The sequence below is a fragment of the Triturus cristatus genome, chromosome 9 (genome assembly GCF_964204655.1).
Source record: "Triturus cristatus chromosome 9, aTriCri1.1, whole genome shotgun sequence".
Lineage (NCBI taxonomy): Eukaryota > Metazoa > Chordata > Amphibia > Caudata > Salamandridae > Triturus > Triturus cristatus.
This window is the reverse complement of record NC_140592.1, coordinates 105,445,980-105,459,573: the sequence shown is the minus strand read 5'-3', so window position 1 is coordinate 105,459,573 and position 13,594 is coordinate 105,445,980. Positions and strand designations below refer to the sequence as shown.

General features: G+C 48.0%; 1 protein-coding gene across 1 annotated transcript in view; it reads left to right on the top strand.

Annotated features, from left to right (window-relative positions):
• ARL8B (ARF like GTPase 8B) overlaps positions 1 to 13,594 on the top strand; it is a 106,618-nt gene that overhangs the window by 73,540 nt on the left and 19,484 nt on the right. The window lies entirely within an intron of this gene.

The window sequence follows — 13,594 nt, the reverse complement described above, 5'->3', positions numbered from 1 at the left end:
AGTGATGGACGGAGAGAGTCGCCAATGGACCCGCTGCCTCTGCCGCGACCGCAACCTCAGCCTCGGCCTCAGAAGCATCCTACGCCTCCTCCTCCTCCACGTCCTCCTGACCCCCGGCTCCCGGTGGCGCCTCCTAAGCGACCTACGCCACCTTCGCTGCCACCGCCTCCGGTGCCACAGCTCCCGCCTTCTCCTCGGCGGCCAGTGGCTCCTAAGACTGAGATCACGCTCTAGATCGCGCCGGAGGTCATGGAGCAGACACAGATCGTCCACTCACACAAGGCATGGACGACGGAGGTATAGATCTCGATCCAGAGGCACGAGGTATTCGGACTCTTCTGGCACTGGACGGCTTTCCCCCACGTTATCGGAAACACCGCCTATTAGAATCTCGCCAGTGGATGATATTGCCACTTTCCAAGATGTTCTGATGAGACGGTCGGCAAAATTGAGAATCTCAGTGACAGTACCAGTTCCCCCTACCTCTGTGATATTCGAGACATTACACAAGGCGCATCTATCACGCCCCCTCCTCCCTTTGGTGCCAGGTCTGGAGCAACCAGCCATGGAGGTCTTCTTGACACCGGCCGTGGTGAAGTCTGCTCCCTCAAGGTTGCAAAAGAAGTACAGGGCCCCTGATTTGGACCCGGCGTTCCTCAGGTTGGACCCTCCCCCGGACTCTGTCATTGTGGTTGCGGCTAGGAAGCAACATGCCACGTCGCCCTCTTCCACGGCTCCTCCGGATAAGGAGAGTTGCAAGATGGACTCCTTGGGGAGGAGGATGTGCTCTACGTCGGCCACGACTATGAAGGCTGCTAGCGCCTCCGCTCTGCTGGGTCGCTATGACCGATCATTATGGGACTCCCTGCAACAGTTTGCTGACTCCCTGCCTAGGGATAAACGGGAAGACTTCCAGGAGGTGTTGAATGAGGGCATGATGGTCTCCAACCAGATCATCAGTGCAGCGGGGGATGTGTCATTGCTGGCGGCCCATGGGTACTGTCATGGAGTACGCATGAGGAGACATTCCTGGCTGCGACTTACCTCTCTAAAGCCTGAAGCGCAGCAAAAGATTGCAAACTTACCTTTCTCTGGCACGACGTTGTTCGGGTCTCATGCGGATGACGAAATGGCCCGCATGAAGGCCGAAGCAGAAACCCTGAAAGCCGTGGGGTTGGAAAAACCCAAGGAACAGAAGAGATCATTCCGTTCCTATGGCAGGCGTTATTCTAAACAACGCGGCCAAGGGCGTCAGTCTGGTCAACCACACCAGCAACAACAACAGTTCCCGAGGCAGTCCTTTCAAAAGCGCCAGAGGGGCAGAGGACAGCATCAATCCTCGTCGGGGAACAAAGGCCCGGCCGAAGCCCTGAAAGGTCACTTCCCCCTCATCCGTTACCCGCTCCGGTGGAAGGAAGTATTCAATACTACCTGGCAGAGTGGAGAACAATAACTCCGGACAAGGGGGTGCTGAATATTGTTTGCAATGGGTACAGTCTTCGTTTCACCAGCCCGCCTCCACAGGTCCCACCAGTACGCTCTCCCTACATGGTGCGAGAGCTCCAGTGGGAGGCGGACATTCTGTTAAAGAAGAAGGCGATAGAGACTGTTCCTTTGAGGCAACAAGGAAAAGGTCTTTACTCAAGGTTCTTTCTCGTCAGAAAAAAGGACAAGAACGAGTTAAGGCCTATTCTAGATCTGCGTCAAGCAAACAAGTGGATCCGCAGAGAAAAGTTCCCTATGTTGTCCCTGCATCAGATTTACCCTCAGTTGCATCGAGGAAACTGGCTGTGCGCCATAGATCTGCAGGACGCTTACTTTCATGTGCCGATCGCACAAAAGCATCGCAAGTTCCTGAGGTTTCTGGTAGGCAACAACCATTACCAGTATACAGTACTCCCGTTTGGTCTGAAGTCTGCACCAAGGACGTTCTCCAAGTGCATGGCAGTGGTGGCAGCACACTTGCGGAAGAACAAAGTGTTTGTGTATCCCTACCTGGACGATTGGCTGATCAAAGCTTCCACGTACCAGGAAACCCAGTGTCATTTCAACAGGACAGCTGCCTTGCTTCATCGCCTGGGACTGCACATCAACATGACGAAGTCAGTGCCGATCCCTGTGCAGTGTCTCCAGTACTTGGGGGCCTCAGTCAATACTTTGAACGCAAGCGTGTGTCCTTCGGAAGAGACGCTTATCTATCCGTTGGAAGGCCCTGCACCTCCTCTCAGCCCACTCTCCTGCAGTGAGGACGGTGGCCTCTTTACTGGGGTCGATGGCTTCTTGCATCTTTCTCACCCCCAATGCACGTCTGCATATGAGGCCTCTGCAGGAATGTCTGGAGGATCAATGGGACAGAGGCGGGGGCGTTGGGAGGACAAGATTCATCTGTCCCAACACGCTCTACAGTCTCTGAAATGGTGGTGCTCCTCAGAGAATGTCTGCAAGGGGACTCCCTTTCACAAGGATATTCCAGCCCAGACCATAGTGACCGATGCGTCTCTCCAGGGCTGGAGAGCGCATTCGGGCCCTCTTCAGATTCAGGGGATATGGTCACAGACGGAGATGACTTACCACATCAACTTTTTGGAACTCCGAGCAGTACACTTGGCCCTGAAGGCGTTCCATCCTTCCTTCAAGACTAACTCCCTGCTAGTTCAGACGGACAATACTACTACCATGTATTACCTCAACAAGCAGGGGGGCTCCCGTTCACGCACGCTGTCTCGGGAGGCACAGACTATCTGGAATTGGCTGGTGGCCAGTAACCTAACGATCACGGCAACCCATCTGCCGGGAGTGCAGAATGCCCAAGCCGATGCGCTCAGCAGGCTCGTTCAAGAAAATCACGAGTGGGTGCTAAACGACGACGTGCTAGGAGACGTCTTCGCAGAGTGGGGCACTCCGGATATCGATCTGTTCGCTACGGCAGAAAACAGCAAATGCCGCGACTTCGCGTCCAGGTACTACCAACCAGGGACACTGGGGAATGCACTATGGATCAGCTGGTCGAACAGCTTTCTCTACGCCTTTCCACCCATTCCCCTGATTCCGGCGGTGCTGATCAAGCTGTCGCAATCCAGAGCCAGGAGGATCCTGATTGCTCCAGAGTGGCCGAGGCAATGGTGGTTCACCGACCTTCTTCACCGGTCTGTTCTACCACACCGGCGCCTGCCGTGTCGGCCGGACCTTCTCACGAAATTCGGAGGACAGATGGCTCAGCCCAATCTCTCGTCCTTGAGTTTGGCAGCATGGCTCCTGAGCTAGTACAGTATGGACACTTGAACCTACCTCAGGACTGTATGGAGATCTTGAAAGAGGCGAAGAGACCGTCTACGAGGACTTCATACGCCTATAAGTGGAAGAGATTCTGCTTATGGTGCACGGCAAAGGACATTGACCCTACATCCTGTAAAGAAGATGTTATTCTGCCTGATCTGCTGCAGTTAGCTCAATCTGGGCTTAACTTTCAGTCTATTAAAGTTCATCTCGCAGCTTTGACTGCGTATAGGAAGGGCCCTTCCCAAACCTCATTTTTTCAAATCCCTGTGATTAAGGATTTTTTGGAGGGTTTGCGTAAGGTGTTTCCCCCTGTTAGACGACCTTCTCCACCATGGGAATTGAACGTGGTATTGTCCAGATTAATGAGGGAGCCTTTTGAGCCTATTCATAAGGCTTCTCTGCAGTATTTATCCTGGAAGGCTGCATTCCTTGTGGCCATTACATCGGCCAGGAGAGTAAGTGAGATTCAGGCTCTGTGTTGTCAAGAGCCGTATACTGTATTCCATGCTTCTAAAGTGGTAATGCGTACTCATCCTAAGTTTTTACCTAAAGTGAGATCTGATTTCCATGTAAATGAAATGATAACTTTGCCTACATTTTTTCAGCATCCCTCCTCTCCGGCGGAGAGGTCTCTGCATTCACTAGATGTGCGTAGTGTTGAAATTCTATCTAGATAAGACAAAAGACATCCGCAGGTCGGATCAACTGTTTGTAAATTATGGTTCGGTAAGAACTGGTCTAGCTACCTCGAAACAGTCCATCTCCAGATGGTTTGTGTCCTGTATTCAGCTCTGTTATCAGAAAGCTAATAAGACGTTAGGGGGTAAGCCTACAGCGCATTCGACTAGGGGCAAAGCAGCGACTACAGCTTTGCTTAGGAATGTTCCAATCGCTGACACTTGTAAGGCTGCCACCTGGAAGTCGGTCCATACGTTTACAAAGCATTACTGCCTGGACTCTGATGCTAGGGCAGATGCGCAGGTTGGACAGGCTTCGCTGAGGAATTTGTTTGCACAGTAATTTGTTGGTGTTCGGTTTTTACTCCACCGCTGTTTATTTGTTGGGTTGGGCTTGCCATTCTATTCATAGATTAGGACTATACACACACATCCCCTACTACAGAAGGAGTAGTTTCTTACCTGTAACTCCAGTTCTGTAGTAGGGGTTACTCTGTTATAGTCATAAGCGACCCTTCCTCCTCCCCGGTGGAGTAAACTGACAGTATCAGGCATGTTGTTGTACACCTTCAAAAAGAACTGAAAGTAACTTGCTTTGGCTGTGCATCCTGGGATACCGGGGGTCTCTGGAGAGTTCCTTAAAGGCACGGTATCCTTTTAGCAGACACATAATGACAGCCTATAGGGCTTGTCTGTCCACCCCTTCCTCTCTATTGTTTAAAGGGATTTTGGTGAAGGGAGTGTGATACAATAAAGGAACTTGTCAGATGTGAATAAAAATGACATTTAAACTTTATTTTGGCTTTTGTGTTCACTTCGGATGAAGTGCTGGCCAGTGCAGCCATATTGTTATTAGGCTGTATTATTTTGTCTGTCTCTTAAGTGTCTTTGCAGGTTTGCAAATGCAGGACAGCTTAAGAGATATTTTGATTGCTCCGGGGTCCCCGCACATGGGCGGGACTATTCATAGATTATGACTATAACAGAGATACCCCTACTACAGAACTGGAGTTACAGGTAAGAAACTACTCCTTCGGTGGCCATCACCCACAACCGTTAAGCTCTTCCCTTATAGGTGCACAGAAAGAGAACACCCTTCAGCCGCCACATGGCGTTGAGTGGATTACTGCTTCAGCCTTGCTCCACCACCCTCTAAACAAGTATTGGCATAGCCAATAGGTCTCGCTTTTGGGACCGTATAAGTGTTTAGCCATGCAACGGTTGATGTTGTTGCACCAAGAATTTTGTGCTGCATAACTAAATACTTATAAGGTCACAAAAGCGAGACCTATTGGCTATGCCAATGCATAAGGATTCTGTTGCTGGGTGCCTGACTGCTCTTGCCAGAATAGGCGGGCCATGACAACACTACGAATAATACCTGTTTTTCAGATTTTCATCATGTTCCCCCCCCCCCCCCCCCCTCCCCCCCCCAAGTATGGTGGTTTTCTTCATTCTGCCACACACAAACTTCTCCGTGCCAATGCTTGCTTTAAGTCTCTCCTCCCTGCGTTCTTCTGAGCGTTCGTTTACCAAGCATGTGGCTTTTCCAGAGGTTGAGAAGTGACCTGCACAATAGATTCCAGGCAAATGTTTTGAAGGGTAATGAAACCATGGGGGTTGTTAGTAGCGTTTGACTCATAGGGTAATAGATAACAGTTTTACAAAGTACAGTCCACCGTGTAATAGGATGCTGGTGAATTGTCGATCCTCCACTTAAGTCCATAGGTATCTTGACTCTAAAAAAGTCTGTAGACGTCTTGAGTAATTCCAGTGTAAAGGAAAATGTAAAACAGTAACAAGTCCTGTTTAAAGATTGGGATAGTGTGTACTCTTAGTCCTTTGAGTAATGAAGTGGAACAAAGAAGAATAATTGGCCCGATAGTTTAATGTGACAAATTCTGTTGAAAGAATGTGAGAGCGTGGTCTCATTACCCTTAGAATAATGAAATGCAATTAGTGAGAATGATCCCTAAACGTGCAGCATCTAGAGTAAAGCATGCTACACCACCATGCAAGTGTTGAATAGAAACACAAATATCAAAGCGTGTGCCTCATTTGTCCGAAGCTCAAACGAAATTAAGCGTGTGAAAGCCATGCGTGAAATTAATAAAAGATATTCAATCGTGTTTTGTGTCATAATACCGTATGCTTACTTTTCTATCCCCTGCGCTCATTATCCAGCTTGCCAAATGTTTACATTTTCGGAGGTGTAAAACGAGTTCTTATGTAGGTTCCTCACTTTTCCCAAAGTAAAACCCATTTAACGCCTGCATTAATTGATGGTCAGTTGTTAATAAATTACACCTTAGGAGCACATTACTTTGTTTCACTGCATACCTGCAAACCAAACTGCTGACAAAAGGGCCAGGCTTTTTGAATAAGTATTATTCACGATCATCAATCACTGTAGCCCATTAAACTGGTATCGAACTAAGCGAGGAAGGAGCAGCATTTGTTTGAAGCTTGCAGGATTTTCAAGTTGAAGCTTATCAAGCAACAAAATAGGCCAGTTATGAGTCAAGAGCTCAGTCATTTTATTTGATTCACTGTAAAAGAATCTTACTTCTGCTATCTCACATTATCTCACCCAAGCACTTTACCAGGACCGAACTACTTAGGAGTCCAATTCGTTAGCCGAGAGAAACTACTGCAACGCTGCTGACATTAATCTTATTTGCTAAAGAACGGTAATGGATCAAACCCAGATCTGTTGACTGGATGTGAGTGTTTGATTGGTTCTGATGCTCCGTCCATCACCACCCCATTTTGTACCGCATTAATCTTATTTGCTACATGCTAGGCTCTGGCCCAAATTGGTTTTCTATCGTGCTGCCCTGTGCTGCGTGGCCAATATAGACAACTGCATCTCATTTGGTCTACCAAACTGGACCGGTGTGGGACCATGCAAGGAAGAAACAAGGCAAACAGCGTACACATGGCACATGAAGGAAAACAAACCCTACCACAAGCATGAACCAGAAAATAAAGCTACGGGAGGTAAGTAATGCATTTATTATGGGGTGTAACAACCCCCCCTCCCAAGCTACGTCCCTTCTCCCTGTCGTCACACATTAACGCCCCCTCCCCAACAACTTTAAACGCTGTATGATGGGGAACACTGTTACTCCCCATTCAATATACAGTTTGCTTTACAAGAGATTTCAGTTGTGGGTGCACTTAACTAATCTCAACTCATAATAATTTGCAGAGCGTGAAAAGAACACGGTGTCACGTACGGACACCCATCGAAGGAAGCGCTGTGTACTCAGTTCAATACTCACCCCCCAGTTGATGTTGGCACTGTCTGGTTTCCAGGCAACATATGACGCCTGGGGGTGGAACACAATTCTGTGCGTTCCTAGCCTCGTTCTGAGAGACCATGAACACAGAAGGCATGAAGTTGTTGAATTCCAACATATGTCAGGAGCCTCTGCGCAACCCAACAGAGAACATACCAACAGCCCCAGTGCTTGTCCTCTAGCATCGAAAAAGCTTTGGAGTGGCGTATGAATTGTTGTTCTCAGCGGTACCGTCCAACAAAGAAATATAACATCTGAATGTGATGGCTACGTACCATAAATTAGTTCTAAAAGTTAAAGGGGTTGTTTTGAGTCTTTCTAATTTTCTCAGGAAGTTCACAAATTGCCACCACTTGCGCGTCATTATAAATTCCCACTATAGGCGCTCTAGCGTTTTTTGATGGGATGGAGTTTGACGCATGCGCAAAGAGTTCTGTAGAGCGCCGCGCGGTGGTTTGGTCTCCCGCGTCTTGCTGTGTGAACCTGAGAACTGTGGGTGGACAACGAGAAACGATCAGTCTTTGGCTGTAAGAAGAGAAGACCCAGAGTGCGTGATTCCCTTAGATAGTTTCAGTTAGCGATTCAAACTCTGTGCTCTTCAAGCTTAGTATGAGCATAGCATGTTATGGAGGAAAGGCTTTATTTGCATAACACGTACGCGTGGATGACGAGGGAGTTAATGAGCCATGAAACAAACAGAAGCACGCATGAAGCCACTGAAAACACAGCTGTATACGAAGCCACTAAAAACAGTCGTATGTGTAACAAGCAATGGCCGCGCGGCTGTGAAAGTGACACGGCGGCGCGGCGCGAAATGAAGCTGACGAGAAGGGAGTGGGAGGCAATGAAGCTGACGAGGAGGGAGGGGATTCACGTGCGCGCTGTAAGGCTTAATAAGCCATTACAGAAAGCCAGATGGCAGCTGTGCACGTCGCGCGCTTGTGCGCGTAACAGCAAGCTGGTGGCGGGAAAAAGCCTCTGGGTAGCACTTTTAAAACACAGTTACTAAATGTCTCGCCAGAGCAGCGCATGCTCTGGCTCAGGCAAGACCTAAAAATGGGGATCTCGCTAGTCAAATATTAAGATGCAATACTTGAACCATGTTTTGAATTACCGCGTCCTGTTAGACTTCGCTTTTAGTTGTTCTGAGACAATTGTGCTAGTCTTTTTACTTAAACAGGTTTACAAGGTGTCCAGCAGGTGGCAGTATAGCCCTACATTATGTACTATTATGCGGTTTTTATTTAACAGAATGTTTGGGCTGCGTGGTGTCAAAAGCGACAAAAAGAGAAGGAAACATTTTTTTTTTCATTTCTCTGTTTGGGACGAGCACCAACCGCGCTTGGCTGATAATGCGTCACTTCGGGGCTACCTTCCGGTCTTTATTGTATTGTAATTGCATTTATATAGCGCTTACTACCCCTGACGAGGCGTTGAAGCGCTCTTTCGATGAGTAGCACGCTACTTCGGAACCCATAAAGGATTAGTGTTGAATTAGTATAGTGAAATATGAAAGTAATTTGAGTGGTGGGTAGGTTAGTCAGTTATTTGGATTCAGAAGGATAGCGGAGGGATAGAAGAGGGGAAAGGTTTGCATTTATATAGCACTTGTTACCCCTGATGGGGTGTTGAAGCGCTTTTTTGGTGAGTAGCGTGCTACTCCGGAACCCAGAAAGGATTAGTATAGTGAAGTAAGAAAGTAATTTGAGTAGTGGATATTAGTCAGTTATTCAGTTATTTGGATTGAGAAGGGGAGGGATAGAAGAGGGGAAAAAGGTTTGCTTTCATATAGCGCTTGCTACCCCTGATGAGGTGTTGAAGTGCTTTTTCACTGAGTAGCACGCTACTCTGGAACCCATAAGGGATTGGTGGTGAATTAGTATAGTGAAATATGAGAAGTGGACATGTTAGTCTGCTTTGATTGAAAAGGATAGTGTAGGGATAGAATAATGCGGAAAGGTGCTTTTCTAATACTTCTAGGCACTTGACTAACAATATTGCGTCTGGAATGTTTTGGGAAGATGGAATTCATAGGAAAGGGGGATGCTTAGCTCGAAACCGAATTTGCGAGACACTTTATAAAAGGAAATACTGAATAAGTAAAATCAAAGTATTTTAAACGCAGGGAATTATTACTGAAATAAACTGGCGTGGCCACGTATTGAGGTGCAGCTATATTTTTGTTTGGTATATCATGTACATGGCCTGCTTTCAATGACTCGGGAGCACTTGATTGACCCACGTTTATCTAATGGGTTTGCATGTGAAATTAAAGTGTATTAGATCACATAAGTTAGTGCACTGTGACATGTTACTTCAGCTTATTGATTTAGGGCCTGGAGGTGGGAAGGTTCCAGGAGGTGGGCATTCAGTCTGTGCCATGTTTAATTAAAACAAAAAGCCAGAGGATGAGGTAAGGACTAAGTGGTCGTAGATTTTCAATTTCACTCCGAGTAAAAAAGGCCAGAGAAAGACGAGCAGGGCCATTGCCTGCACTGCCAGTGGTTTTATACCCACCAATGCCATCCAAGCAAGGATGCGGTCAACAGACGGTGGGAGCACTGATCATGCATGACGTGTTGGGAGCACATATCCTAACCACTTCTCTATAGAAGAATGCACAAAATGCCAAGGCTTGGTATCTAAGTATTCCAAGAGTTCCCAACAAATGCAAAAAGCAGTAGTGTGATGTGCTGACTCTTCATGCTTTCCTCCCCTTTCAGTAACGTCAATTGCAAAAAATGGAAAATGTACCATGGTGGAACGATGCTCATGGCTGTGACTTGTACCAGGCGAGCCTTACATTAAAACTTTTGTCTCCATATTAAAGTAAATTTTGTTCTGTTCCTAACGGCAAATATACTCTTGTTTTACCCCTTCTGTGTGCACATTCTGCTAAGAACCAATGGGGGACTGGAGTTGGAGAATCATAATGGGGAGGGGTTCTCCAAACACCATCTATGGGAATTTGTCCTCCACTGGTACCTTCTCTTACCCCTCTCTAATTGCTTGAGTGCAGAAAGCTGTCGCCACTACTCAGTTTATACCATAATTTAGGCGTGCTTCTCCCCCACTGCCTCTTGTCAGCTGGAGCTACATGCAACTCTTCCATCTTTGGAACTGAGTTGGAGGAACCACTGCTGGTCTCTTCTGTTGTCATCTTTCCGATGCTTAGTCGAAGAAGGTGAAACTATGTCTTCTGTTATCTCCCAGACCTTCATCTTCTCACTCGCAGACAGGGTTTGTGGAGTAGGGCACTCTGCTCTCCATGGAGCATATGTCTGGAGCCTCTGCGTGCATGGATCCCTGGGTGAGAGTGAGGCACTGATGCTGGGAGTTTAGTGGATTGCTTGAGGTCCAACAGGCCCCATCGCTACCTTGTTTCTTACTGTGAAACTCAGGAGGACTTGAATGACAGGAGCAATGGCCGCCTGTGTCCAACCAGCACTAGGAATACAGCTTGGTGCTGTTCAACCTCATTGAGCCCCAATAAGTCATTACAATGTTTAGGTGTTACGCCATACAGATGGCTGTTGTCAAAAGGCCACTTTTGGATCATACAAAAAGTTACTGTTGCTTAGAGCCTGCCCACTGTTTACTTTTGGTTGACTTTAATGTCACTCATATGCTTACTTCTTTATCAATGGCTTTCTTTCCTCTTGTGCTGTCCTTCCCTTTTGTCGTCCTTTGATGGAATGACTTGTATCCTCTACTGCTCACATTTAGGGAGTTACTTTTTTCTTTTCCATTCAGCACTCCATGACACTGCATGTGTTTTCTTTCCCTCTCGCTCTCTGCTTGCTCCACCCCTACCTCGTCCATTGTTTCCCCCACTTACACTCGCCCTAGTGTCCTGCTTCCCCCTCACCCTACATGCTCCGTGCTGCTTCCTTCCCCCACCTCTGCATTTTTATTTTTTATAGATTTTACAATTTACATAAGCACCTACTCTACTGCCATCTGGTTTAGACAGGTCAAGCAACTGCTCCGAGACATATGTGGCCCTCAATGCTTTTTTGGGCCTACTTGTACTACTCTTCGAGACCGATGACTCAGTTAACAGTCACCATGTCGTCAACACCTCCTCAACAGTTGTCCTGAGTGGCAGACTGTGTGACCACCTCCACAACTATCTGGCTTCGACATCCGATGCCTCAGTCTCCTTCCTCAACCGGGTCAAGTTCCCTTTGGTCATGCCAAGCACTTCTGAGAATGAATTCTGGTAGGGGGTGATGGAATGCACACTTTCTCAATTCTGCCCAGCGTGCAGTGCAAACAGCGCTGGGCATACACCAAGATGCAGCAACTGTGTTCTTCAGAGACCTCTGACCTTTTCGGAGAGCAGGACCCTTTCAATATTGAGGAGGATGTGGTGGCCCAATCAGCGATTTCAGCAGGCCCATCAACATCCATGCCTCAGAAGCTGTCCTTTAGCACAACTGAGGGAGCAGATCAAGATGGGGCATCCTCTGCACTGAAACCATCAGGGCCCTGAACAAAGACGACTCCAGGTGGTGGGGGGGGGGTGAGGAATTGCGGTGGGGGGCAGGGGGACGTGAGTATCGCTCCAATGCAGCACAGCCAGGGGACAAAACCTTGCTTAGCTAAATTCCCCCTGTGACCTTGCAAAGCACGACTCCTGGAGGAGTCTGTGTTGAGCCCATAGCAGGGAAGAAAGAATTGCCCAGCGGGTGGTCTGCCATAACCATCTGGCTCAGTTTGACTCCTGGCAAAGGTTTCGGAACCATGGAGGCCCCAAATAGAGTGAGTTGCTACAGTTTTCGCCTCCCCCTCGATCAACTGGCACCCATCGCCTGCCTTTGGATCTAAACTGATCCTGACAGCACGTCTGAAACAGAATGCCAAGCCGATGGCCCCTTTGATGCCGAGATCGGAGGCTCCATCCTAGAAAGGCTGGCAGAAGAGCTCAAGGCCAGGGAGAAGCCGCTATTTGATTTTGCCAGCCTCTGGGTGGATACAGTAAAGCTGGCTCTGGAACAGTCTGCCACATTGTCCCCAACTCTGGCACTAAACCTCGAGGCTAACCTTTGAGTAGGAGCTCACCTTCAACTCTCTGTGACGTCCGGTGCCCAAGAAGGACAAGGCCTCCACCCCAATCACCCACACCCAGTTCTTCCTCCACCGCAACTGGCCACTATGGCCGTATCCACCTCCCCCTGCCCTCCACCGAGGTGACTTTCATGCCTTTCCATACCTCGACCACTGTCCAATCAAGACCGAAAATGTAAAACAATGCCTTGCGCATACTCTGACTGCCGTGCCCCTACTCCACAGCCTAGGGTTCACCATAAACACAAAGAAATACTGCTTTAACAGATCCCCCTCCTTCTTGGACTCAGTTGTTGAGCTCTGTCACAAGGAAATCATATGCCAACCAGCGGAGGGTGACTGCATTTCAGCAGCTGCTAACTTTTTCAGTCCATTTGTCCACTCCCTGTATGAACTGTAATGAAGCTTCTAGCTGTGCTGGCTTACTGTATAGCAACTGTCCCACATGCCAGACTACATATGTGCCCACTCTAACAGTGCCTCATGAGGCAATGGTCATTGAGAGCATCTAGTGTTGATAAAGGCCAGCATTCGGTGCTCTGTGCAGTGATGGAACAGCCATCGCCTTTCGCTTGGTAGGCGTTCTTGGACCCACTTCTGTAGGTGACCATCACCACTGAAATTTTACTCACTGGGTGAGGGGCGGACATATCTTGACAAAACACGTTCAAACTGTACTTGCCAGGACACACTACATGCAAAGAAGGAGCAACCATACCTCTATAACATGCCATTATCAGACATCTGCAAGAAAGCTGCCCCCCCCCCCCCCCTAGTTCACACACTTTTACAAAACTTGGTGGACATTTTGGCCCATTAGCAGACTACTGATAGCCAAACTGTTTTAATAACATTGTTCCAGGTGTCTGCATTGCCTGCGAGCTAGCCATCACTTGGGAGTAAACTGCTTTACAGTCAATGCAGAGCATGTGTATCTACAACCACAAATGCAATGGACAGAATATATTACTTTCTCTGTAACACCTGTTCATGGCGTGTAGTGCTGTAGATTCATCTGCACCCACCCTTCTCCACGAAAGCCGGCAGTGAAGGCACGTGTTCATTTTCTTCACACTGGTCTCTTTTAAATACCTTACGGTTCACTCCCCATATAGTGATTTCTAAACAATCCTAACTCCTTGACAAGAAGAAGGCACGCACTCGAAGAATGCAGGTTTAAGGCTTCTTTATTTAAAAGGGCCTCCTTCAACCCAACGCCTGAAGAGGCGCGTTTCGGCTGCGCCTGCAGCCTTTGTCAATCTGGTC